The sequence below is a fragment of the Amblyomma maculatum genome, chromosome 5, assembly GCF_055883805.1.
Source record: "Amblyomma maculatum isolate TAMU_Amacu chromosome 5, ASM5588380v1, whole genome shotgun sequence".
Lineage (NCBI taxonomy): Eukaryota > Metazoa > Arthropoda > Arachnida > Ixodida > Ixodidae > Amblyomma > Amblyomma maculatum.
This window is the reverse complement of record NC_139348.1, coordinates 66,367,705-66,394,893: the sequence shown is the minus strand read 5'-3', so window position 1 is coordinate 66,394,893 and position 27,189 is coordinate 66,367,705. Positions and strand designations below refer to the sequence as shown.

The 27,189-nt window shown below is 48.4% G+C and overlaps 2 pseudogenes; both read left to right on the top strand.

Moving 5' to 3' along the window:
- The window catches only part of LOC146188437 (uncharacterized), a 34,606-nt pseudogene extending 8,789 nt beyond the window's left edge, over positions 1-25,817 (top strand).
- Positions 21,047-21,589, top strand: LOC146188438 (uncharacterized; annotated as a pseudogene).
- Positions 25,818-27,189: the final 1,372 nt, after the last annotated feature.

Below are 27,189 nucleotides of genomic sequence, written 5' to 3'. Positions count from 1 at the left end.
CGATCAGTAAGCAGTACCGATGGACGGAACATTGATGCTTTCGGACGTCATTCTCTACCTGGCTGGTACGGCGCGCGTCCTTTTTGAGACGCACGAAGATCTGACATCCTGGGAAATGTGCAAAGAGAGGCTTCGGGATCTCTTTGGCATGCCGATCGGACGTAAGCTCGGCTCTAAAAAGGACCTGGCATCGCGAGCACAAATTTCGACCGAATCATATCTGTCGTACACACTGGATTTACTAGATCTCTGCCGCAAAGTGGATGCGCATTTCCTCTTTTTGAAGCTTGATTGAAAACGACTGAACAATTGGTGTTGCACGAGATGCAGCGACCCTAGGAATAGGGCACAAAACTAGATTTTTCTTGCAAGAAAAAGATGTCCAAAAGTAGCTAATATACCGGCAATATTAGCATGATGGCCTACCTGTTCATTGATAGCTGTAAGCAACCTCTCACTGCCAGTCAGGTCTTTAGATAGGGTGATCAATGCTACAGCCTAAAGCTAAGAGCAGTGTGAGTAATATTTATTGCGGTCCCGACTGTAAAGAGTTCTAACCCAACACTCCATTACTGTATATTCAATCGTCTATTTATACATATTGTTCATTAAAGAACAATGCACATCCGATTAAGTTGCTGTCCTCTACTGCCAGATGATTTCTTAGAACTAGAATACGTACATCGCTACTTCGGTTTCAACATTATTACGATGGCTATAACGTGCACTTCATGCCTACAGTACCTGGCGCACAAAAAGCCATAATTGCCGAACAGGCAGACCTGACGTGATGTTCCATTTCGCCAGAAAGTGCGCGCCGGGATCGAGCGCTTCGAGAGTGATATATCTCGGACAATATGGTTGCCTCACACCAGCCGTCAATGTTTTGTGCAACGAGTCCCTCGTGCGCGTTGTTTAATTTGCAGTGACACGAACGCCGTGCACACAGGGCTTGTGCGCTCTTCGCCTGTTTTGTTATTTTTGTCTCCCTCGAAGCGCAGTTGCCGGCGGTCCCCTCTTTGCGCTCTCCCTCTCTGTTATTGTTGCCGCTTCCTGACAACGCCCTCGCCCAAGACGTGCGCTAGGAGGGTGGGGGGGAGCAAGCGGTGCGCTGAATAAGAAACGTTTAAAACGGAGCTTACTTGCACTGTTCAGGACTTTCAATTTCTAAATATTGCCCATTAAAAAGTGTAGGTTCATTATGACTTAACTATAGATTATTCATAAAGCGACATCACGCATATTATGTCTTCCCCACTGTTAAAATCGCGTGCACAGGCCACACTGATTATTATAAAAATATCGTTTGTACATGTGAACTTTGACAACAAGACGCCCTGTATACACTTTTAACAAAATACAAAAACTGAGCAAGTATGGGTTCCGGCGCTCAGAAGAGAAGCAGTCCGAAATAAATGTACAAATCCGGGCACGTAGCATCTTGGTATTGATTGAATGCGACGCATCGCGCAGTTAAGACAGTTTGCGCAAATGCCTGCAAACACATCTCGTGGCAAACACACCTGCTATGCACGGCTGCTCAACTTTCGGGTGAAATGCTGTTGTCCACATCGCAGCCAGCAAATAAGTCCAGGCACTCGCTTGCATGTAACCTTGACACAGATTCGAGCAGGATACGAAAAGAGAACATTTGAGAATGGTAGGAGATTATATAAAATCACTTATGGGGCAATGGGATCCTGCATATATACTCACGATCTAAGATGACGTTCTCTGATTCCGACAATGGCGATAGTTTCCCGCCTTTGCTCCGTACTCCATCGATACTTCACAGCTCTGGTATTCACAAATATGTTGCAAGAACAGCGCGGAGCACATGTAACCTATAGGTATAGGTTCAAGAGAACAAAATTGTACACAGCCCGATGTAGAAGAAAATTAACGAAATAAATTAAAGAAAGGCATAAGAAACGGTCACAGGTCTTGTAGCGTTTTCAACCAACTCTGAATTGAACGCTTACGGCGGAGGCAGCGCTGTGTGTCTTCTTTCCCTGTCCTTGTCATGGTGCGCTACATCGTATTCTCTTCGATCACGTACCGACAAGTCCAAGTATCTACCCTTCTTCGTCGCACAGCGGCTCCTCGCGCAGCTGGGTATGCTTTCTAAGAAAATAGAAAGCCGCCCTATCCAACCTCCAAAGTTTTTTTTCCCATTGTTGGCTTCCGCTTCTACGACTTGGCCATCGCGGACCGAACGTCTCCTTTTTCTCCTTCTACCCCGGTGTCTTCCCAGAAAACCAATGCAATGTAAAAGAGGCAGACTGACAGCTCTTAAGGGGAGGGAGAGAGGAACAGATCGGGCAAGCCTCGCCTGCATAGAGATGCGTATCTCTCCTCGGGGAACAAGATGCGCTGTACGCGCCAATCCTTACTCTTTCTACCCCCGTTAAAAGAATTAGTATGGCCGGCTGCGCTCCTAACAAAAGGCATGCTCACATCTGCCAGCATTAAAACTCCTGCAGCATTTTGAAAGGGTAACAATTCAATTTTTAATGACCAGAAGATTTCGCCTTGTCCTCAATAATGTTACAGTGTCGGAGAACGCAACAAACGCGAGACTCCCATATAGTTGAAGCATTCACAACGCACGCATAATCTTTTCCCTCCCTTCCGCATTCCGCTCGTAGGAAACCCTCCTACTAGGCGTTTACACATAAGAGCAAGCTAAATATGGCCAGTCGACTTTTTATATTTATTGTAAATATTGTCGCGGACAACAGGGCTAGACTTGACTAAAACGACGGGACGAAGCTGTACCAGCAGGCAAAGTTCGGCGCACAGCACGCGAGAGTCAACTTCAATGTCCTCTTCTTCCAGGCGCAGCAAGAACATGGGGACACCAGGTGGCATTACTCCCCCTCTTAAAAAAGAAATAAGGGACAGAGCGCGAGCGATGGCTTATGTAAGCGAAAAGAAAGATCAGCACATGGACAGCATAGATAACGGAGGCGGGGTAAGGTGTCCTACGCGACAACGAAACAAGCTCATAGCGCACTACCGTGTGAAATAGGGCTTCATGCGGACAACGTGCACGACCTCGGAGCGTGGTTGCCGACACGAGGGCTGCACAGTACCCAAATGAGGCCAGCATATAGCCCAATGTAGAAAAAATTAAGTCTTCAGTTTTCAGAATAAATGCAAGAACAATTTGAGTCCACAAAGTTAAAAAAAAATGATAACATTACAAGAAACAACAGAGCACATTCTGACAGATGAAAAAGGGATCATTGGTTTTTGCTGATAATTGAGAACAAAAATGCGTACGGGAAGTGTATCACTATTTGTTTTTGTTCTCAGTTGTCAACAAAAAGCAATGATGCATTTTTTAGCTGTCAAAATATTCTCTGTTTTTTATTCTAATGTTATTTATAATTAAATCCAGGTCGCGGTGGTAGAGTGATAAGAAGCCCGACTAATGTGCCGGAGTTTCCGGAATAGATCCCGACCGCTGGCGGCTGCTGTTTGGTGAAGGCAAAAGGAAGTGGCGTCCTTGTGCTGTGCGATGTGAGTGCACGTCAAAGATCAAGGGGGAATCATGGCTGTTGCTGGCCCTGCGGTGTGTGTATGTGTGTGTGTGTGCGTGCGTGCGTGCGAAAACTTTATGAGAATATATTACGGAGGGGGATATGTAGATGGGGTCCTTAGTCCGGGACTCCAGCAGCTGCCGCTGCTATCCGCGCGCGTATCACGAGTGCCCGTTGGGCCTCTAGTCCAGAGCTTGATAGGGCAGCCTCCCACATCTCAATTGTTGGCACCGCATTTGGGTCATCTGCAGGATTGTGTGGCCAGCTCCACACCATGTGGTGCAGGCCTGCTCCTCCCCGCTATATTTACATTTGGGGTCGCAGAACCCGGGCTGTATTGTGCTTAAACGGGCTGGTGTTATTTGTACCTGTCTGTAGGCGTCGCCATCTAACTTCCTACGCTTTGGAGAGCCCCTTGGCTGTGTGTGGATATTATCTGCGAGAGAGTCAGCAGTGCTGTAAGCTCTCCGCGTACGTCGCCAGAGGGCCGGAATAGGAGGGGTATGGAGGATGATGGGTTTGTCCCCGGGGGATGTCAGCTCGGGCAGCGGCATGTGCGCACTCGTTCCTTTCCACGCCTTGATGTCCTGATGTCCAGATGAGGCGTTTTGTCTTGTTCGGTGTGTCCATGATTTTTTAATATTTTCTGGCAGCCTTGGGACATATTGCCACAAAACTGTATTTCTTGTTGTTTGGCAGCCGCCGGCATGCGGCCTTATCACTCTGATTCTAGGTCGTGAATCAGTTCTGTATTCTTTGTTCGTTAATGCTCGATGTCGCGAGACGCACCTTTATCAGTTTTGTTTTCGCGCAAGATGTGCCGAGATCTGTCTCGAAGGTTTCGATCACTCTCGTATGTTTCTACAATGTTCCAGGTTGTGCTTAGTAGCAGTTTGCGACATTATCTAGATTGTTCTAAGCATCCTTTAAATTGAGCGTTGACAAGTGCGACGGGCATTCTTTGTTCGACGATCGACGAGCACGTTTGTTGCTATCGCCGCCGCCGTGTTGCTTAGTTCGTTTGCGGGCGCAAGTAAGCCAATAAAGAATTAATTTCAGTACCACCATGCCTGTGTCTTCTTTTGGTTGTGTATGGCCTTGTCACCACTATGTGACATCTGGTGGAGGTGCTTCCGTTGATCATTCAAGCGAAGACCTCAGCCTTGTTCCTGTCATCCTGGGTCACCCTACAGGTCACTGAGCCAGCCACTGACTGCAAGGCCGACAACCTGAATACGGTCTGCTGCCTGATCCCATTCGACTCCGGAAGGCATCAACTTTGGAAATGGCCCGTCCAACAGCAGCAGTCGTCGTCGTGCAACCACGGGAGCACCCCATCTTCGAAGGCCTTCCAGTGAATACGTGGAAGACTGGATGGACCTTTTAGACCATGTGGCAGAATTCAACGGCTGGAACAGCGTTGCGAAACTGAGACAAGCCTACTTTGTTCATCACGGGCAAGTCCGAGTTTGGTTCGAAAATTGCGAGACCTTTTTAAACCATTGGTAGATATTCAGAGGAGAGTTTTTTGTTGCCTTTGCAAGTTCTGTCAACAAAAGAAAAAGCTCAGGCCCACCTCCAATCAAAACTTGAACAACCAAACGAGCCCGTGCTGGTATACGTAGCGGAGATGAAGCGCCTGTTTCGCCGCGCCAACCCGAACATGAGCGAAGATGATAGAGTGAAATTTTTAATGCGTGGCTTTAAAGAGTCGGTTTTTGCAGGATTTGTCCGGAACCCGCCGACAACTGTAGACGAAATTTAAAGTGAAGCATCGACCATCGAGAAGACGTTAGACACCCGGATGCGCCACTACGAGCGATCACTCCAACCAGACTATTGAAGCCACTACCCCAGCGTATCTTCGAGCGGAGAAAACCTTCGGGACCTCATCCGGGAGACCGTTAGAGAAGAGTTCCGCCGATTGCTGCCACCATCCTAACGACACCAAGTGGCGACGCTTGAGGACGTCGTCCGTGAAGAAGTCTATCAGGCGCTGGGGTTTCCTCAAATGACGGCAGCGACTGTTCCAGCACGAAAGGCAACAGCGATGAACTACGCTGCTGCATTACATCACCATGCACCCCGACGTGATGAATTTCCAAGCCCTCACCGCTTCTGCACTGTTCCTAAAAGCCGCCCCTTATCCCCCGTCCGCCAAGCCTACCAACGACCCCCAAGTCCGAGGAAGTGCGACGCCTGGAGGACAGCGCACAACCGGCCATTATGCTTCCACTGCGGTGAGGCCAGCCACATTCTGTGCCACTGCCCATACAGACGAATCGGCCTTCGCGTATTTCCAGTCGACGCTCCACAAGCACGCCCAAGTGAACGACCGCAAGAAATCGACAACTAATTGTATAGCGGTGAGATTGAGCCACCATGCCGTCGATTCAGGTCCCCATCACCGTACAGGGCCCGCTTGGCGTCGCCAAGCCGTAAGTACGATGAGAATGTGCGCGGAAGGTCCCCAAGCCCGCGCAGGGGAAACTAAATAGAACAACCTTTGAGGTGAGGTTGCTTCACGGCGAAAACACGAAGATCCTCCATCACCGATGATGAGTGACGACAACGCAGCCATTAAATCGTCGATCCACAAGACGACATGGTTGACGAGATCACGACCAGACTTCAAGTTGGCATAGCCACCCAGCGACGTTACAACGATGTGCCCAGTCCGCGACCTCAGCACAAGACTAAGTAGAAGTCGAACACCGAAGCCAACGTGCAATACTAGGACCCGAACAAGCGACCTTGAGATTTCGGTGGACGGACGCACGGTTACCGCCCTAGTGGACACCAGTCCCAACTACTCTGTCATCAGTGGAGCTTTCGATGCTCACCTCAAGAAAGTGACGACCACTTAGGACGGCCCGCTAATCCGCACCGCTGGCGGTAACCTTATTACGCCGTCAGGGCGATGCACCGCACGGGTTACAGTAAATGGGCGTACCTACCCTACCAGCTTCGTCGTCCTACAGCACTGTTTCCGCGGTGTGATTCTGGGCATGGATTTTCTGAACGAACATCGAGCGATCATCGACCTCCGATAATCAAGCTCTCGACCGACAAACCTATACCTGCTACGAGAACTTCGGCGCATCACGTCGCTCTCAACGTCATCGACGGAGAATTGACCGTACCGCTCCCATCAGGCGTCATCGTCCCTGTGGATACGAAAGAACTCGAAATCACAGAAGAGGTTGTCGAAGAAAACACTCAGTTGTTACTGGATAGAGGACTTGGCATCCCAAGAGGCATCGTCTGTTTTCGTCATGGACAAGCTCATGTGCTCGTCAGGAACATCACCGACAAATACCGCCCCCTGAACAAGGGCATGACATTTGCTTTCCTCAACGAGCTAGCGGACACCCGAGAAGTCTTTTGCCCTCCTCAGCAAACCTGAAGAAGGCTCACCCAACCGATACAAGCAGCGCAATTTCGACATTAATCCAGCACTCCCCCGAGACAGACAAGACCGAATTCGCACTCTTCTTGAAAACTACAGCGAGTGCATTTCTTCAGAGTCGAAGGCGCGGCAAACTCTGTTGGCAAATCATCGCATCATGGACGAAAACACTCGACCGCTACGTTAAAGCCCCTACCGTGTATTGCCACGAGAATGCCGATCCATAGGCGATCAAGTTGAGGAAATGCTGGGTGATGACATGGTCCAGCCATGCCACAGCCCCTGGGCTGCACCAGTCGTTTTGGTGAAGACGTAAGACGTCAAACTTCACTTCTGCGTTGATTACCGCCGTTTGAAAACATAACTAAGAAGGATGTTTACCTCCTTCCCTGCATCGACGATAGACTGCACAGGCTGTGCAATGCAAGTTACTTCTCATCGATGGACCTGAAGAGCAGATATTGGGAACTTGAGGTCAACGAAAGAGATCGCGAGAACACCGCATTCATCACACCAGGCGGCCTTTTCGAGAGGAAAGTGATGTCAATTGGCCTCTGCTCCACCCCAGCGACGTTTCAGCAAGTAATGGACACTGTGCTGGCGGGCTTGAAATGGCAGATTTGCCTGGTATACTCGGATGGTGTCCTTCTCGTCGAACTTGGAAGACCACCTGAAACGGCCAGCAGACAGTGTTGGAGGCCATCAAATCATCGGGACTAACGTTAAAACCAGAGAAGTTCAACTTCGCCAAGTAGATACGGCGGTACCTAGATCACATCGTTAACAAGAATGGTGTTCCACCAGCCCAGGTGAAAACCGCTGCAATCACACAATTTCCACCGCCTGCTCACAAGAAAGCCGTGCGCAGGTACCTTGGGCTGTGCGCTTATTATCGACGATTTGTCAGGGACTTTTCGCCCATCACCGAACCGTTGGCACAGCTCACAAAGGCTGACGTACTTTTAAAATGGGAAGCGCCGCAAGTAGCCTTCGATGAACTTAAGCGCCGCCTGCAGTGCCCTCCGCTACTTGACCACTGTAATGAAAACGCCGAGACCGAAATTTATACTGACGCGAGCAGTGTGGGCCTAAACCGTTCTCGTCCAGAAAAGTGCCGGACACGAGAAAGTAATCACCTATGCTAGCAGGTCCGTCATAAAAGCCGAAGTCAATTACTCATCGACCGAGAAGGAGTGCCTAACAGTCATCATGGCCACTTCTAAGTTTCGTCTATACCTATACGTTTGACCATTCAAGGTGGTAAGCGACCACAACGTGCTCTGCTGTCTAGCTAATTTGAAAGACCCCTCCGGCCGCCTTACCCGATGGAGCCCACGACTGCAGGAATTTGACGCAACTGTAGTCTTTAGGTCGGGCCGCAGGCATTCCGACGCAGACTGCTTATCTCGCGCTCCCGTCGACGCTCTCCCGAAAGACGATGATGGAGATGCCTTTCTGGGGCCAGTAAGCGCCAGCTGTTTGCACAACAGCAGCGATTATATGTTCAGCTGAAAGAACTACACAATTACTTGGAAGGCAAGACCGCTTCCCCTCCTGCAGTGTTTAGGTGTCACGTACGTGATCTTCGCGTATAACACGGCAGTCCAAGAGACCACTTGAGCGACCTCGTTCAAGCTTGTGTACGGCAGGGAGCCCACGATGACGTTCGACGCAATGCTGCCGCACGTAACCAGCGAGGACAACCTTTACGTCGCCGCCTACCTGCAGCCTGCAGAGGAAGCCAGACGACTGGCACGGGTGTGTATTTCAGACCCACAGCACACCGACAGCTGACGATACAACTTACGACGACGCCACGCAGAGTACATGGTTTGGGCACGAATTCGCCGTGGCGGACTAAGTGAAAAGTTATTGCGTCAATACTTTGGGCCGTACAAAATCATTCGCCACGTCGGACCACTGGACTATGAATTACCAAGATACTTTGTTGGGAGAGTTGGTAAACATCCATTATTAATTTTGAGCCTATGATTGATCAGGCTGAACAGGTACCATGTCACCTGCATTGCAAATAGAGTTCAACATTCTGATAGGTCGCGGTACATCCTTGTGTGCTTGGAAGTGTTAGAACACACAAAAGAAGCAATAAAGGAGAAGCAGTGCCATATTAACTATATTGCCAAATTGATGGCCCCGAGAGACTCCAGAGTTATACTATCAGTTATGCTGTGTTATATAGTTATGCTCTATTATATTATAGTTACACTGTGAGAATCAGTTGCAAGAAACAGCGGAGGCTGCAGTTGTGAAGAATTTCAAAAGGTTTCCTATGAAAGCGACCATGGTAAAAGAGAGGGCTATGGCTCTACTTGGTGATGTTGGTCTTGAAAGGATACGTGAACACGTGAAACAATGCAAGCAATTACATTTGGCAGTATTCTTCTCGGAAAAACCCCATAAACGAGATGTTCCGTTCAGAGTCATCGTATCTGAATAGAGCACGTGGTAGCACCTGGTCTCCAAATGATTGCAGAAACACCTTTCCTCGTCGACTTTATCAGACCCCTAAGGCTACCCAACTCTGCAGCCCTTGTTGAATTCCTCAAAGAACACAACCCAAGAAAGTGTGTTGGCTTCCGCATTGAAGTCGAGAATTTGTATTATAGCCTCGCCCATGACTGCCTCCTTGGCGTGTTCAAGTGTTCATTACTGAAGACAATAATGAATGCGAGTTTATTGACACCTCAGGTGTAAGTGTTGAAAGTTTTATCGAACTTTTGAGGTTTTACCTGGAGTCCACCTTCATAGGCTGGAAGGACAAGCTGCATACGCAGAAAGCCGGAGTATGCATTAGGTCGAGTGTTGCACCGGTGTTGAGTGACATCTTAATGTACGTGGACAGACACCTGAGGAATAACTTGAAGGGCCTACATCATTCCACCTTCAGGTATGTGGAAGACGTTTTAGTACTCACAGACCGTGAAGGATTCAATCAACGAATGCGGGACATTATTGATGTTTTTACTCAGTGTGGATCTGGCTGGAATTTACTATTGAATAACCAGTTGACGATCGCTTATAGTTTTTACATTTATTGATTCAGTTCAGTGAGGATCATGTTTGTTGGGAATACAACCCGAGGTCGGTGAAGCCCTTGTTAAGCTCCAATTCGGGGCATTCCAAATTAGTGAATAATGAGATGGTCAACACAAGCTTGTTAAATGCGCTGAAGAAATCTTGCTACACGTCATGGGCAAGAGTTTTGAAAGACAATTGACAAGAATTACAAAGGCCCGTTGTCGGGAGTCAGTTATTATTGAGGCCAGTTACCATTTACTGAAGAGCCTTAAAGGAACGCTCAGACAAAAATTCCTTCCCAGCAGGGGTGAGAAGAGGAAGGTTGCGGTGGTACCTTATGTGCACAGAATTTCACGTGGCCTCAGAAATGTAGGCACGAGATATGGTGTTGACGTCGCATTGACCACCCTCTCAAGTTGAAGAGGATTTGCCTGGCTATTCAAAGGAAAAGAGAATCCAAGAAGCAAGAAAGTGGGGTGAAATATAAAGACCCAATTATTAAATTCAAGACTGGTGCTGTGTTCAGGCTTCCACTCTCTTGTGGAGCCTGTTATATGGGACGAACAGGACACTGTATTAACAAGAGACTATTGAAACATCGGAACAACTTGGAAAGTGGCAAGGACGAAACATTTCTGCTCTCAAATTGCCATTCCTGTGAAACAATAAAGAAGCAGAAGTGTACTCTCATGTTTGACCAGGTTAGGATTTTAAGAGACGACTAGAGAGATAGTTGAATCATATTTTATTTCAACGGACAAAAAGTGTGTCAGCAAGACCTCTATTGCTCTTTCAAATAAAGAGATGTCTTTTTTTGTGTAACTTTTTGTGCACCAGGTGAACCCAGGGGTTGTTTCACGTGATTGCTTCGTTCTCCTCACGTTTGTTTTTATCTGGACCTTGGAGTAAAGGCGTAGGCATAGTTGCGAGTCAGCGCTTATACTGTGGCTTCATTTTATCTTGTCCGGTGTCTTCTTATTCCCGCTATTTGAATTAATAATGGACTATGAAGTCATTTCCGACGGTGCATCGGCATCACAACAAAATGCGCACGCCCAGAAATCGTACATGTTGTGCGACTGAAGCCATATTACGCGCGTTAAAGAAACTGTGGTGTTTAAAATTTGTAGTGTTTATGTTTACGTTGCTCTGTTTTGGAACATTGAGGCGATGTTTTTTTTAAGGGGGGAGTTGTGCCGCAAAACTGTATTTCTTGTTCTTTGACAGCCGGTGGCATGTGGCCTTATCGTTTTGATTCTGGATCGGTCATCAGTTCTGTATTCTTTGTTTGTTAATGCTCGACGTTGCGAGGCGCACCTTTATCGATTTTGTTGTCGCGCAAGATGCGCCGAGATCTGTCTCGAAGATTGCGATCACTCGCGTATGTTTCTACAATGTTCCAGGTTGTGCTAGTAGCAGTTTGCGACGTTATCTAGATTGTTCTAAGAAGACTCTAAATTGAGTGTTGACAAGTGCGACGGGCATTCTTTGTTCGACGATCGACGAGCACGTTTGTTGCTATCGCCGCCGCCGAGTTAGTTTGTTTGTTTGTTTGCGGGCGCGTTAGCCCCAATAAAAAGTTGATTTCAGTACCATCACGCCCGTGTCTTCTTTTGGTGTGTATGGCCTTGGCACCACTACGTGACAATGTTCGTCCTGTGATGTAGTTGCGGTAGGCAGCCGTAATGCCGCGTAGAAGACGACGCCAAAGATGATGACAGAGACCACAAGCGCGAGGCTGGAAGAAAAGGAAGTTTGAGCGCAAGACTCGTCCTGGTTGACCATGAAACCCGTCCTATCTTTGGGCCCTCCTTGACGTTCTATCGATACGTAACAATATAATCGCAGGTGGTATGCGCGGCGGCTAAAGCAATGGCCACCTCCTCCGCCATTTCAATATTTTCATAGCAGACGGTGAGGGCATCAACCAGTTGTTGGTGAATCACAACCGCTACTTGTACCCCGCGTCTGACTTTACTGCGTCTCCGTAGGGAGATTCAGTGTCTGTCCCGTACTTTTCCTGGATGTATTTGGCCCAAGCGTTCTGGAGACCGTTGAAGGAACAGAAGATGTATATTGCGGGGAAGAGGATCGGCTATGATGGGGTTTGACCACCCGGGTGATATAGCCTATTTTTATACTAGACCTGGCGGGCCAGTCCGGTTAAGGTCTATAAGAACGGTCTGGCCCGTGCGGGTTGCTGCTAGTCGATTAATCTGGGCGACGCGTTGGGCGGAAATGAGTTGTTCGGCTGTATCGTGCACCCTTAATTGGAAAAGGCGCTCTGTGGAAGTGCTTTGGGGCAGGCCCAGCGCCTTTTTAACTGCGTTCCGTATATTGCCGTCATTTTTCATATAGTCTCCCGTTTTGAGGTGCAAATACGGGGTCAAATACGCAATTCTGCTAATTGCGATTGCTTGAACCAGGCACACGGTGTCGTGTTCGAGCGTGCCACTGTTGTTGGTAGTGGCCCTGGCTATCATACGCGCCACCTGCAGACTGGTGTTTTTGAGCCGAGTGAGGGTGCACCCTTTTCTGCCATTGCCGTTGACATAAAGTCCTGGAAGTCTTTTTGTAGTATTGAGTCTCCATTAAGGTTGACTTTACCAGTGGGTGTACGTTGGCAGGAGCTGTGTAGACCAGGAACTCCAACTTTTCTGGGGAGTAAGTAAGTCCGTAGTGTATACCAGCAACTCCAACTTTTCTGGGGAGTAAGTAAGTCCGTAGTTAGCGGCGTAGGCGTGCACACTGTGCAGGCGTGCACAGTGGCCTTTTGAAGGCGGTCCACGATTTCCGCGGCGGAATAGGCCGTGGTCTAAATAGTGATGTGATCCGCGTAGAAGGCGTACCGCAGATGCGATACCTGATTCAGCTGGGCTGGGAGTTTGATTGAAGCAATATTGAAAAGTAAGTGTAATAAAACAGCACCCTGTGGCGTGCCGCGTGTGCCTAGCTGTATTTGACTGGGTTGTGCCAGACACAGGTTGGCATATACGATATGAACATGAAGGAAATCTTTTACATATGCATAGGATCTTGCACTGCAATTGATGTGGCTCATGTTTTTCAAAACAGAGTGGTGCATTACGTTAAAAAACGTCCCCATGCGATCGAGAGCGAGAAATGTCCGATGAAAGGCTTGTTAGAGGGGGGGGGGGGTTATGACTTCTGCCTTAAGCTGGAGGAGTATATCTTGGGTGGATAGATCGGGCAGTAATCCGAACATGGTTTGTGTGTAAAAGTGATTTTCTTCAAGGTATCGGGTGAGCTTGATGTTTACCGCCTTTTCCATGACTTTCCCTACATAGGAGGTGAGCGAGATTGGCCGTAGATTGTTAATAATTATGGTTTTGTGCAGTTTGGGGATGAAGTGCACCCATGCAATCTTTCACACATCTGGCAGTCGGCCCGTGCGCCAACAGTTGCTAATGTAATTGGTTAGCTGCGTGAGTGCTGCGTCGTGGAGATTGGCGAGAAGTCCCACAGTGATCTTGTCTTGACCAGGAGCTTTGCCTCTGCTGGAGGCTATAATGGCGGCCTGTATTACTTTTTACGGTGGATTCCGCATCTAGTTCCTCTTTTGGCAGCAAGGGGGTCCCTGTCGACTGTGGTGCAGAAGTACTTCTGTTTGATGGTTTGGTATGAGATCGCTATTGGAGCCGCGGTAACCGTGTAGTCCCTTGCAAGGTTCTCGCATTGTTCAGTTTTGGAGTTATTGGGATAATTGATTAATCTGAGTAAGCTCCAAGTTTGTTTTGAGCAAAGGTTAACACTCAAGGAGTCACATCTTTTCGGCCAGTTTGATTGAGCAAGGTTTTATGCATAGTCTTCTGCAGCTTTGGTTAGTGCTGCGAAGCGGCGTTTGAGCGTTCTCTTGTGGCGCTGGTGGCGCCAACGTTTCACCAGCCATCTGCGGGCGTCGTACAGGTGCAGAAAATTGGAGCTAATGCAGGGCCGCCCAAAGATGTTTTCAGGGTTTGAGTGTAGTTAGTGGACGCCCGATTCCCAGGAAGCGAAATCAGGATATCGGGTAATCAAGGCCGGCTTGCTCTTTTCTAAACGCGGTCCAATCGGTGATTTTGGCAGTACCGCGCATGTGTTGATGCGTTTTGCTTGCAAGATGGATGCTCAGAATGAAACGGTTCCTACCTAAAGTCTCTACTGTGTTTTCCCATAGGTTGTTCATTTACCGCCGTGGGTTAGTGGGAGATCGGGGCTGGTGTCACGCGTGACACTGTTGCAAAGTAGAGTTGGTTGGGACGGGTCGTTCAGCAAGGCAAGCATGATGTTTGACATGGTGTCTGCAAGGATGCGGCGTTTCTTGTTTGCTTTCGGGTGGCCCCAGGATTGGTGATGCGCAATTAAATCGACCGAAATAAGGACCTGAGTTTCTTGGGTGACGGTGAGTGCCTTAATGAACACCCTGGTGCAAGAGAAGGTAATTTTGATGGGTTTGCTGTAAATGTTGAGAATCTAGGTGCCCGTAACGTTGCAGTGCCTAGGTAGCATTTGCACAAAGTCGTACACATCATCATCTTCTAGCTCTAAAGCAAGTGGAATATATTCCGCGGGAACCACAATGCAGGTTGCTTGCGTGCGTTGGTATGTATACCCTCTACCGCTTGCTATGTGTACCCTCTACCGTAATTGTACCCTCTACAGCTTAGGCGGTGAACGACAGCTGTTGCGCCGCGCGTCTTTCGCTCCTGGGAGGTGCTGCGAGCAAGCGAACGCATCGAACGTGCAGAGCATCTGCTCCGCCAACTTTTGACAGCAGCACAAAAATATTGCTGTGATTCCCAAATGAATGCACTCACCAGATCCGTGAACTCCTCCGGCGTCTGAAGATATCATTCTGAACCAGGTGGGATCAATTTTCGTCGAATTATTAGTGGCACCTTGTTTGCCAAGTGAACGCAGTGCTGTGCCGCACGGCTCCGGCTCCCCGGACGTTGGCGACGGAGCACGTTTGACGCTTCTGTGACAAATATGACCACCAAAATTCTTCACGGATACGACCCTACGACTCTATTGTGGGCAATCATCCCTACAAGTCAGCTTGCTGCTCCAGCGGTGGCACCTTCATTTTCGCAAGAGGCTGCGTTCCACGTTATGCAGAAACGCCGTTGCCAAAAAAGCAAGGGTGTGGATCGAACTACAGGCTCCACACGTAATTCAACGAAAGAAGAAAATTGCGCTCTCTCCCCCACGACTCCTATGAAGAAACAGAACACGCCGGAATTTTCATGTGTTCCCAATCCAACTATGCGCATGCAACCCGGGGACTATGTGGTAGTGCTCAAGCCTACAAGGACGGTCTCTCTGAAGACAGACAGGGTGAGTTGGGCGCTTTCCTCACGCACTGCACTAGACCGACGCAACTCAAAGCCTTAACTATGAGCCCTAGTTGGGAACAGAACTTAGGGGTGTGGCACGCAAGAAGAGATGGTGCGACGTTTGCTCACAAAGTTTCAACTTTCTCGGGGTCAGACTCACTCCGATTCGTGGACATGGAAAACTGACTGGTGATGTGCGCCGTGTGGTTATCACGGTGCACAATCGTGAAACCAGTGAATCACTTCAACCCAAAATCCAGTGGCGTGGTGGTGAACTCGTTGCCATCCGAAAGTATGGTAACGAGCAATGTAGCCGTACGCACGTTTGAAGGCTCCACCGTCCCTCGGTTTGTGCAATACAACTGCAAACTTGCTCCAATTCGTCAATGCAAACCTACAATCCCAGCCAGCTACCGGTGTGGTGAAATAGGGCATCGAGTCGACATCTGTCCGGCTTCAGTAAACGAATGCTGCGGCCTATGCGGCCAAAATGTCGGCGCCATTAAGAGGGCGTGCCACATGACTGCAAGCCAATATGACTAGTCTGCAGGAGTAGTCATCTCACCAGCTACCATGAATGAAAAGAAAACTTCTGAGAATTTCAATCACCCGGCGGGCACGGTAAGAGGACTAAACGGCCCCCACCAACAAGACGCCTGGACCCAAAGCCGAACACATCATCCAGAGATGTCACTAATGACGCGCTACAGGGGGATAGTGCAAAAAGCTCTTAGCAAGACAACAAAAAGGGGCGTAAGCAGTTGGCGTGATCACAACACAAGAAGGCAGTGACATACAGCAGCGGATCATGGCCCCAAATCTTAGATCACGAGCATCCACACAAACGCATTCCTTCATAATAACCCAGTGGAATTGCAGAGGTTTCAAGGACCTTAAGAAGCATGCGCACCTTCGCCTTTATCTTGAAACATATGAGTTCCTCGTGACCCTGGTCGCTCTTCAGGAGCCAGGAGCCAGCACCAAACTCCCTATCAGACTTTCCAGAGGGACACAAAAACCTGCATACTAGTCCACAAAGACTACACAGCACAAGAGGTCACCCATCAATCCCTGAATACTCCTATGTCATGGTTACAGTCTTACCTTTGCGAAGCAAAGATCCCCCGATTCAGGTACTTATTATATGCTGTCCCCAAAATAAGATGTAACATTTTCAAATCTCTTTACAGAAGCAATGCGCGTGGTTAGACACGACGCCATACTCCTTGTAGGAGATATCAATTCTCCTTGTCGGCAATGGGGCTACCTTAGGGAGGAACCCCGAGGAAGAAAGTCTTGCCATCCACACCGATCCGACCAACCCCATTCGTATGTGCAACTCAGTAACCAGAGATACATGTCCTGATTTGACCCGTAACAGCAATATGCAGCAAGCAAGACACATTGGGCAGTGACCACTGTATTCTTAATGCCACTATGTACACACGGCCCCTTAAAGAGGTAAGGTAGGGTAAACCTCCAAAAAATCGAATTTGCTATTTTTGGCCCAGAAAAATTGAGTGCACTATGAAGAATAAACCTGCGGAAGCGCGGCCTCGAGCGCCAGCTCAAAACGGTTTAAATGCCGCGCCAAAATGTGCCGCGTTCTCTGGTGTTTAAAAATGGCGGACGAAGTTCAGAGGCCGGTTTGTTTATCGTTGTCTTTCGCAGTTTTCTTCATTATGGCACGGTTTTTTTTTTTTTTTTTGCTTGGGTATGTGTGGCAAATACCTGTTGTGCATTAAATGATCATATTGTATTAAAAATATTTACTTTGATAGCAGATGTTCCCCCTTCATGGATCACTGCCTTGTCGTGGCGGAGGGGCTTGCGAAACTCGATGAAGTCGTGAGCTCTGCTGTGTAGGGCCACCCAAGATAGACAGGTCACGGCAGAGAGTTCTGACAAAATGTGATTCACTGGAGAAGGTAATGGCAACCCACTCCAGTATTTCCTGCCAAGAAAACCCTATGGCCAGTCACAATACCATTATCGATATGGCGCCGGAAGATGAGCCCCCCAGGTTGGAAGGCGTCCCACATGTTACTGGGGATAAACAAAGGGCGATTCCTAGTAGCTCCATGACGAATGAAGCGGCTGGGCTAAAGCCAAAAGGACGCTCAGTTGTGGATGTGTCGGGAAGCGACCGGAAAGTCCGATGTTGCAAGGAGATATATCACATAGCAACATGGAATGTAAGATCTATGACGCAAGGTAAACTGGATATCGTCAAGCGAGAAATGGACAGATTGAACATTGATATCTTGGGTATCAGCGAGCTCAAGTGGACCGGAATGGGAGAATTTAACTCCGGCGACCATTATGTCTTTTATTGTGGGCACGAATCCAAGAGAAGGAATGGGGTCGCTCTCATAGTAAACAGAAGAATGGGCAAAGCAGTGCTAGGGTACAACCCCAAAAACGACCGAATGATTTCACTTCGGATCCAAAGTCACCCTTTCAACATAACAGTTATCCAAGTCTATGCACCGACCACTGCTGCTGAAGAAGCTGACGTTGAGAGATTTTATGCGGACCTACAATGCCTTTTAGACCGCACCCCATCATCAGACGTCGTTTTTCTCATAGGAGACTGGAATGCTAAGGTCGGGAGTGAAGAAATATCCGGAATTACAGGCAAGTTCGGTCTTGGTGAGCCAAATGAAGCTGGGCAGAGGCTAGTAGAGTTCTGTCAAGAAAACAACCTGACCATAGCGAATACTCATTTTCAACAGCACAAGAGGCGCCTGTACACATGGATTTCACCGGACGGTCTGTACAGGAATCAGATCGATTATATTATTTGCCGGCAGAGATGGAGAAGCGCTATACAAGCAGTAAAAACAAGGCCTGGGGCCGATTGTGGCACCGATCATCAGCTTCTTGTTGCCAAAATTAAGCTTCGATTGAGGAAAACGCAGAAAACTAGAAGGCCTTTCAGGTATGGTCTGGATCAGATTCCATTAGAATATGCTGTGGAAGTGAGGAATCGATTTCAAGAATTAGATCTAGAAGACAAAGAGCCCGAAGAGATGTGGACAGATGTTCGTGATGTAATACAAGAAGTTGCTACTAAGGTAGTTCCAAAGCAAAAGAAATGCAAAAAAGCAAACTGGTTATCTGAAGAGGCTTTGCAAATAGCTGAGGAAAGGAGGATGGCAAAAGGTATGGGGGAAAGAGAAAGATACAAGGTTCTCAATGCGGATTTTCAGAAAATAGCAAGGAGAGATAAAAATGCCTTCCTGAACATACAGTGTCAAGCAGTTGAGGACAACAGCCAATTAAGGAACACAAGAGCTCTGTATAAGACAATCAAAGATATCAAAGGAAGCTTCTGTGCTAAGCTGGGCGTGATAAAGGACAGACAAGGCAAGGACCTCACTGAAGCCTCAGAGATAAAGAAGAGGTGGCAGGAATACACAGAAGAACTGTACAAGAAGGACCCGGATGTGCAAACCCAACATAGGACGGTTGTGATTACTGATCTCGAGCCGGGCATCCTGAAGAATGAAGTTGAATGGGCCTTAGCCAGCCTTGCTAAGAACAAGGCTAGCGGAATTGATGGTATTCCAGCTGAGTTGCTTCAAAACCTCAACCACGACGCTGTTAACACACTGCATACATTATGTCAAAAGATTTGGACAACCCTGCAGTGGCCACAGGATTGGAGGAGGTCAGTTTACATCCCCATTCCAAAGAAAGGCAGTGCCAAAGATTGTTCCAACTACCGCACGATCGCGCTTATTTCGCATGCTAGCAAGGTGATGTTAAAAATCCTGCAAGGTAGGCTGCAGCAGTATGTGGATCGGGAGCTTCCGGACGTGCAAGCTGGGTTTCGCAAGGGCAAAGGAACTAGAGACCAAATTGCCAACCTTCGCTGGATCATGGAAAAAGCAAGAGAGTTCCAGAAACCCATTTACTTCTGCTTTATTGATTATGCGAAAGCGTTTGACTGCGTAGATCACAGCAGATTGTGGCAAGCTCTCCAAGAGATGGGAGTTCCGATTCACCTCATCTGTCTCCTCAGGAACCTTTATGAAGGGCAAGAGGCCACAGTCAGAACTGGGCATGGCCTTACTGATTGGTTTCCGATTGAGAAAGGGGTGAGGCAAGGCTGCATACTGTCGCCTTGCCTATTTAACCTATATGCAGAGTGCATCATGAGGAAGGCCGGTCTGGACGAGTCTTCAGCTGGAGTGAAGATTGCTGGAAAACGTATCAACAACCTTAGATATGCGGATGATACCACTTTAATGGCAGAAAGTGAAGTGGAGCTCAAGAGACTTCTGATGCGCGTACAAGAAGAGAGTGAGAAGTTTGGGCTTAAACTGAAAATTAAAAAGACGAAGATCATGGCGTCTTGCCCTATCAAGTCCTGGAGCATCAATGGACAAGAAATGGAAGCTGTGACAGATTTTCTGTTCTTGGGCGCCAAGATTACCTCGGAAGGAGACTGCAGCCATGAAATTAGGAGACGCCTGCTTCTGGGAAAGAGAGCAATGGTTAGCCTTGACCGTCTAGTAAAGAGCAGAGACATTAGTCTACCAACCAAGATCCGTATAACCCGTGCTATGGTCTTTCCAGTTGTGATGTATGGATGCGAGAGTTGGACTGTGAAAAAGGCTGACCGCCGAAGAATTGACGCGTTTGAATTGTGGTGCTGGCGAAGACTCTTAAGAGTTCCATGGACTGCCAGAAGATCAAATCAGTCGATATTGTCGACCATAAACCCTGACTGCTCATTGGAGGGTCAAATTCTAAAGTTAAAGCTCAGCTACTTTGGTCATCTGATGAGAAGAGAGGAGTCGCTGGAGAAAGATTTGATGTTGGGAAAGGTTGAGGGTCGCCGGAGAAGGGGTAGGCAGCGAACGCGATGGTTAGATGGCATTCTCGAGGCATTGCAGATGAAGCTATGTGATGTTAAGAAGATAGTTAGAGACCGGAAAGCGTGGCGTGACATGGTCCATAGGGTCACGAAGAGTCGGACACGACTGAACGCCTGAACTGAGCAGATGTTCCGCCAGTGGTGCTCTTGTAGCGTGTTTCGTGTTTGTTATTTTTGGCATCATTACGGTTACGGTCGTGTCTGTTTCGTGTTTCAAACGTATTGCTTGCCCAGAAGATGGCACGATCGTCCAGCAAATGGAGCTGAAAGAGAACTTTCAAAGGTAATCGGTTCACTAGCAAGAAGGGCAATGAGAAAACGGCAAGACGAAGCGCAAGCTTCACAAAACTTGTTGAGAGGATCAGTAGTGATTCCTTGATGTAGACGGGGCAAGTACGACTGGCTACCGTCTAATCGATTTCGCTCTTTCCCGCAGTTTCTTGCAAGATGTTGATGTGTGTAAAAAGTGCAACAAGGGTGCAATAATACTGGAAGAAGCTATTGACGCTATTGAAGCTATATGAGAAGGGGAAAAAGCTTGCCGATGGTCTACCACTTTCCGGGAAAGGACACCTCACAGAAAAGGACATTGACTCCCTTCAGGTTTACTATGGCAAAGCTATTCGGGGAAATACAGACAGTCTGGATAATATGAGACGAGCGGTGTGGGCTGTATCGGGCATGCGCTGTCTGCCTTATCGTGTGAGCGCAGTCTTATCAGTGCTACCGCAAACTGTACGCTTAGCACTGCTACTGCCCCGCCTCCCTCCATTGCCTATAAAAGGGCGTGCTAATAAACCCTTCTTGTTCTTCTTGTTCCTGCAACCATATAGTTGCCTCTATCCTTAGTGCGACACACATCGCGATACATGGTGTCAGAAGTGGGATCCTGCGACAGCTATGGAACTTCTAAAGGCCCTGCCACCTTTGCAACTGACCGGCAACCTCTCTGAGAATTGGAAACGCTTCAAGCAGAAATTCGACCTGTTCCTGCAGGCGACCGCAACGAAGGAGCAACCTCGCAGCGACTTTGCAAAAGCCGCACTCCTGCTGAGCATAGCCGGCGATGAAGCGCTCGACGTGTTCAACACGTTCAAGTTCGAGGCAGCCGAAAGCAAGGATGATTACGCAACGCTGGTTGGAAAATTTGAGACCTACTGTGCCGAGGTGAGCAACGAAGTTCACGAACGTTATGTGTTTCGCTCCAGGAAGCAGGCAGATGGAGAACCTTTTGAGAAGTTTGTCCGGGACCTCAAAAAGCAAGCCGCGCAATGTAATTTCGGAGATCAGCGTGATTCACTAATCAGGGATCAGATCGTGTTTGGCACGAATAACTCAAAGCTGCGTGGAAAAATGCTTCGAGAGAAGTCTTTAACGTTGCTGAAAGCTGAAGAATTCTGCAAGGTAGCAGAGTCTCTCGCACAACAAAACGAGGTCTGGAAAGCCACGGACGACCTGGTCGATGCTGTGTCAAGGCACGCGCCACCATCGCGAAGCAAAAGTGATGATGACTGCAGGAAGCAGTACCGTTGCAAAAAGTGCAACCGACGGCATAGACCCAGACAGTGCCCAGCCTACGGGAAAAAGTGCCATGAATGTCGTAAACTTCACCACTTCGCGGTTTGCTTTGAAGGAATGTCTAAAGTTGAACAAGTTAGTAAAGACAGCAGCGGTGACGACTTTGACATTCTAGAAGTAGGAACTGAAAGAGGAAGCAGCAAAGACTGGGTAGTGGAAGCACAACTTGCCGGAAGAAATATTTGCTTCAAAGTAGACACCGGGTCCCAGGCCAGTCTGTTACCATTCTCTATGTACCGCAAGACTAGGGAGTCGCAGCAGTTAACGCCCACAAGTGCGGTGCTGAGAGCTTACACGGGGGGTGTCATAACTCACATCGGAACAACGACACAGGAAGTAACTATCGGTAACGCGTCTGCCACCGTGAAGTTATTTGTTGTAAAGAACGGCCGTCAAGCCATTCTGGGACTGGATGCAAGCGAAGCTCTGGGACTTGTCCATCGCACGGTGGCTACTGTAAATGCTTCGGAGTACCAAGCGCTCAAGGATTTCAAAAATGTCTTTCTGGGGCTAGGCTGCCTGAAGCAACCGTACAGCATGGTCATGCAACCATCTGCGATTCCAGTTGTTCAACCAGCCCGACGGGTTCCCCTGTCCCTGCGACAACCACTTCGCGAGGAGCTGCGTAGAATGGAGCGTGCAGGCGTCATCGTCAAACAGGATGGCCCGACAGACTGGTAAGCCCATTGGTTTTGGTTAAGAAAAAGGATGGCAAACTTAGGGTTTGCATGGACCCAAGGAAAATAAACGAGCACGTAAAACGGCAGCACTACCAGCTCCCAAAGCGTGAGGACATGGAAGGGGAATTGGCCGGCGCAGCCTATTTCAGCTGTTTGGACGCAAATTCGGGTTTTCACCAGATACCATTAGACGAAAAGACGTCCAAAATATGCACGTTTTCTACACCCTTTGGAAGATACCGTTATCTCCGGCTGCCTTTCGGTATCTCATCTGCTCCCGAAGTTTTTCAAAAGCGGATGAGTGAAGTCTTCGATGGCCTTCCCGGTGTACACGTTTACATCGATGATATTTTGGTGTGGGGCGAAACCAAACAAGAGCATGACCAGAGACTAGTTGCAGTAATGAAAGCAGCTGAAAAAGCCGGCCTAACGTTCAACGCAGAAAAATGCAAGTTTTGCGTCACCGAAGTGCAGTTCCTAGGCGATATCATCACATACAATGGCATCTCGCCAAACCCAAAGCTGGTGCAAAGTTTGCTGCAAACGCCAGTGCCCAAGAACAAATCCGATGTTCAGCGCATGCTCGGTGTGTTGAATTATTTTGGCAAATACGTTCCGCGCCTGTCTGAGCGAACCGCGCTGCTGCGAGCACTTATCAAGTCGCACTCAGAGTTCGAGTGGACTGAAAACCACATGAGGGAGTGGAAAAGTGTCATACAGATTTTAAGCACGACTCCCGTGTTAGCCATCTTTGATCCCCGAAAAGAATCTAAGATAACTTGCGACGCATCCAGAGATGGCGTTGGCTCAGCCCTTTTGCAGTGCCATAACGGCCAATGGCGGCCAGTGGCTTATGCATCTCGTGTGCTCACGCAAGCTGAGCAGCGTTATGCTCAGATTGAAAAAGAGGCGCTTAGCATTTCTTTTGGCTGCGACAAGTTTTACCAGTTCATTTACGGACAGAAGATTTTCATTGAGACAGATCATAAACCTCTACTATCTATAGCTACAAAAGGAATTTGTGACATGCCCCCCCACCTCCAAAGGTTTTTTTTAAACTTCTGAAATACGACTTTGTATTGCAGTATGTCCCAGGAAAGCACCTCATTTTGGCAGACATGCTGTCACGATCATCTCCGGCTGCTCAAGACGACACCACTGGCGCCACTGACGACGTGGAGGTAGATGCAGTTGCCGCCTTGGGCTACATGGTGACGGATGCAACACGTGAGCAGCTGGCAAATGAAACTGCCCGCGATGATTACCTCCAGGCAGTCATTTCTTGCCTGGCAACTGGCAAGAATGTCGACGGGGAACTTAAATCATTTTCGTCTGAGCTTTCCGTCGTAAATGGTATATTGCTAAAAGGCAAGAAAGTTGTGATACCAAAATGCATGCGGCGAGGCATTTTAGCAAGAATTCATGCCGGGCATTTAGGACTACAGAAATGCAAAGAAAGAGCCCGTCGTCTTGTTTTTTGGCCCGGTCTCAGCAGTGACATCAGTGTATTGATCAAGGGTTGCCCGACTTGTCGCGAATTTGCTTACAAGCAAGCGCAGGAACCACTACTGATGCGCCCAGTCCCTCGATGTGCGTGGTATCGCGTTGGTGTTGATATTTTTTCTTTTGGGGGAAGCTCGTACATCCTGGCGTTTGACGCGTTTTCTAACTTTCCAGAAGTCGACAAGCTTGTGGACACTACTGCGAGGACGGCAATCGCTGCACTCAGTGCCATGTTCGCGAGGTATGGCGTACCGCTTGAAGTGTGCACCGATAACGGGCCACAATTTGCCAGTCACGAGTTCGCAGCCTTTGCAAGAGCATACGATTTCGCTCACGTCACATCCAGCCCCCGCTACCCGCAATCCAACGGACTTGCAGAGAAAGGTGTTCAGGTGGTAAAGCGGATCATGAAGAAATGTGAACATTCACAGGAAGACTTCTGGCTAGGTCTACTGGCCTACCGCTGTACGCCACTGGAGGACGGCCGATCACCTGGAGAACTTCTTCAGGGCAGGTGCTTGAGAGCTAATCTTCCAGATTTTGGCGCTGTGCAGACAACTGTGGTCAAGAAGCACCATCAGAAGAGTGGCGGAAAGCCTCTGCCACCTTTAGCTGAAGGTTCTGTCGTGAGGATCCGCGACAAGACATGGTCAAAGAAAGGTACTGTCGATGGCACTGCGGCTCCCAGGTCCTACAAAGTGCGAACAGAGGATCATCGGGTGTTTAGGCGCAACAGGCGGCATCTTCTGCAAACCCGTGAGAAGTGTGCAGCAGACACTAGTGACGACGACAGCGGTTCGTCCGAGCGTGAACCAGATAACCCCGGACAATCTGCTCGAAATATCTCGCCTGGCGCCACAATACGAACATCTGCTGACTCTCCTCGGCAACAGTCCGCCACCGACAGCCCGGTGCTCGGAGGCTCTTGAAACCATATTCCACTAGCTTTGCCTGGACCGACACCAGTTCCAAGGAGGTCGGCACGTACAGTGAAGCCACCGCAACGTCTTCAGTACGACGCTGCTTTTAATCAAATAGCTTGAACATTTGTTGTTTTCATTACCCCTCGGAGGATGTATCGGGCATGCGCTGTCTGCCTTATTGTGTCAGCGCAGTCTTATCAGTGCTACCGCAAACTGTACACTTAGCACTGCTACTGCCCCGCCTCCCTCCATTGCCTATAAAAGGGCGTGCTAATAAACCCTTCTTGTTCTTCTTGTTCCTGCAACCATGTAGTTGCCTCTATCCTTAGTGCGACACACATCGCGATACATGGGCGATATACTTTCATAAGTTATCCACAGATATCAAGCCCCACCATGGACTCTGCCCAAAGGGACCCTCTTCATGGTGTGGGTATAACCGTAGCCTTGTTGAGGGAAGCTTGAGACCTACTCCCACAAAAGCTACCTTCCTGAGGCCGTGATGGACGTCATCAAGCCAGTGTTCAAGGCGTTGTCAGATCCAGGTCTTCTGAGCAGATGTCTTCACGGACGAACACAGAACACCAATGAGTCGCTGAACCAACTCATCTGCTGTCGTTGCCCTAAGACAACATTTGTCAGTGCCGACACCTTGAGGACTGCCGCTAACGATGCTGTAGCCTACTACAATGATGGTAACTCTGCAAGAAAAGCTGTTCTAGAGGCACTTCGAATTGTTCCAGGTGTGTTTTGTGATGTTGCCCTCGACAGAATGGACAAAGAGCGCGTTGACAGGGCAGAATTGTATGACTCTGTCGAGAGCAAGGAAACACGACGGGTAAAAAGGAACTCTAGGAAGGGTTTTCGAGACACCTGCAAGAATGTCAGCCGTGAAATGTATGCTCTTGGGGCATTTTGAGCATGCATGAGAAGTATGCAAACATAAAGCTTCATTTTTCTCGAATTGTGTTTTTTGCAAGTTCCTCAAATTCAATGTACCTTTTCTCAGAAAGTATTCATCGGATTTTAGTGAAACTTTGCCCACATGTATATTAGCCAGTTCTAAATATTCGGAACTAAAAAAATTGCAGATGATATAAATGATAACGCTGGAAAAAAATTACACTTCAAGACACCCCCCTTGTGCCTCTGTGCATGCAGCGGTATTATTTTTTCGGGAACAAATTCCTAAAATATATGGCATGTCTTTAATTTATATATAACCTATCAGTATGTAGAACAACACTGCCTAATATTGTCACATTCCTTTGAGTGGTTACAAAGAAAAGGTACATTGAATAATCAAACACACCTGACGTTTTGGGAATGGGCCAAAGAACAGGTAAACGATCTAAGCTCAAAAAAGTGCTCCATATTGTACGCATTGGCATCTGTTGTGAGTGTATTGAAATTTAATGTAAATATCTGCACTTGTTTCTGAAATAATATGTTAAATGTAACATGTACTGTTTACCCTACCATACCTCCTTAAACGCCCCAAGCAACAAGCGCGTATTTCCTATTGGACGAAGTTCCGCGCGGCACTTCCTGTGTCGATATTGTCCACTCGGGATATCACGAGTGGGTGACCTCTATAATGACAACTTCCCGCATTAACGAACAACCCATCCAACACACCGACTCCCCCCTAGAAGTAGACAACCATCTTCGCCATCTTTGGGGGCCCGCCGTAGTCTTACCATACGATGGAAACACAGAAACACAACACGAAACTCAGACACCGCATCATTGAACTCACGCAAAAGGCTGCCGACTTTGCCGATCAGTTAGCCGACACTAAGTGGGTGGATCGATGTAACACTGCTGCAGATCAGATATCTGGTCGTTATACGTGGCGTTTGTTTTGTGCACCTATAGACCCCTCTCAAACACGCGCAGAAACGATGCGGCATATCCATCGTCATATTGTCACGTAGTGGTGGCAAGGCCGTACACGCCAAAAGTAGACACAGGCGTGATGGTACTGAAATAACTCTTTATTGGGGCTGACTTGCGCCCGCAAAAGAACAAGCTCCTCGGCGGCGGCGATAGCAACAAACGTGCTCGTCGGTCGTCGGACAAATAATGCCCGCCACACTCGTCAACGCTCAATTTAAAGGCTGCTCAGAACAATCTGGATGACGTCGCAAACAGCTACCAGCACAGGCTGGAACATTGTGGAAAGACACACGAGTGACCGGAATCTTCGAGACAGATCTCGGTGCATCTTGCGCTACAACGAAACTGATAAAGATATGACTAGCGACATCGAGCAGTAACAAACAAAGATT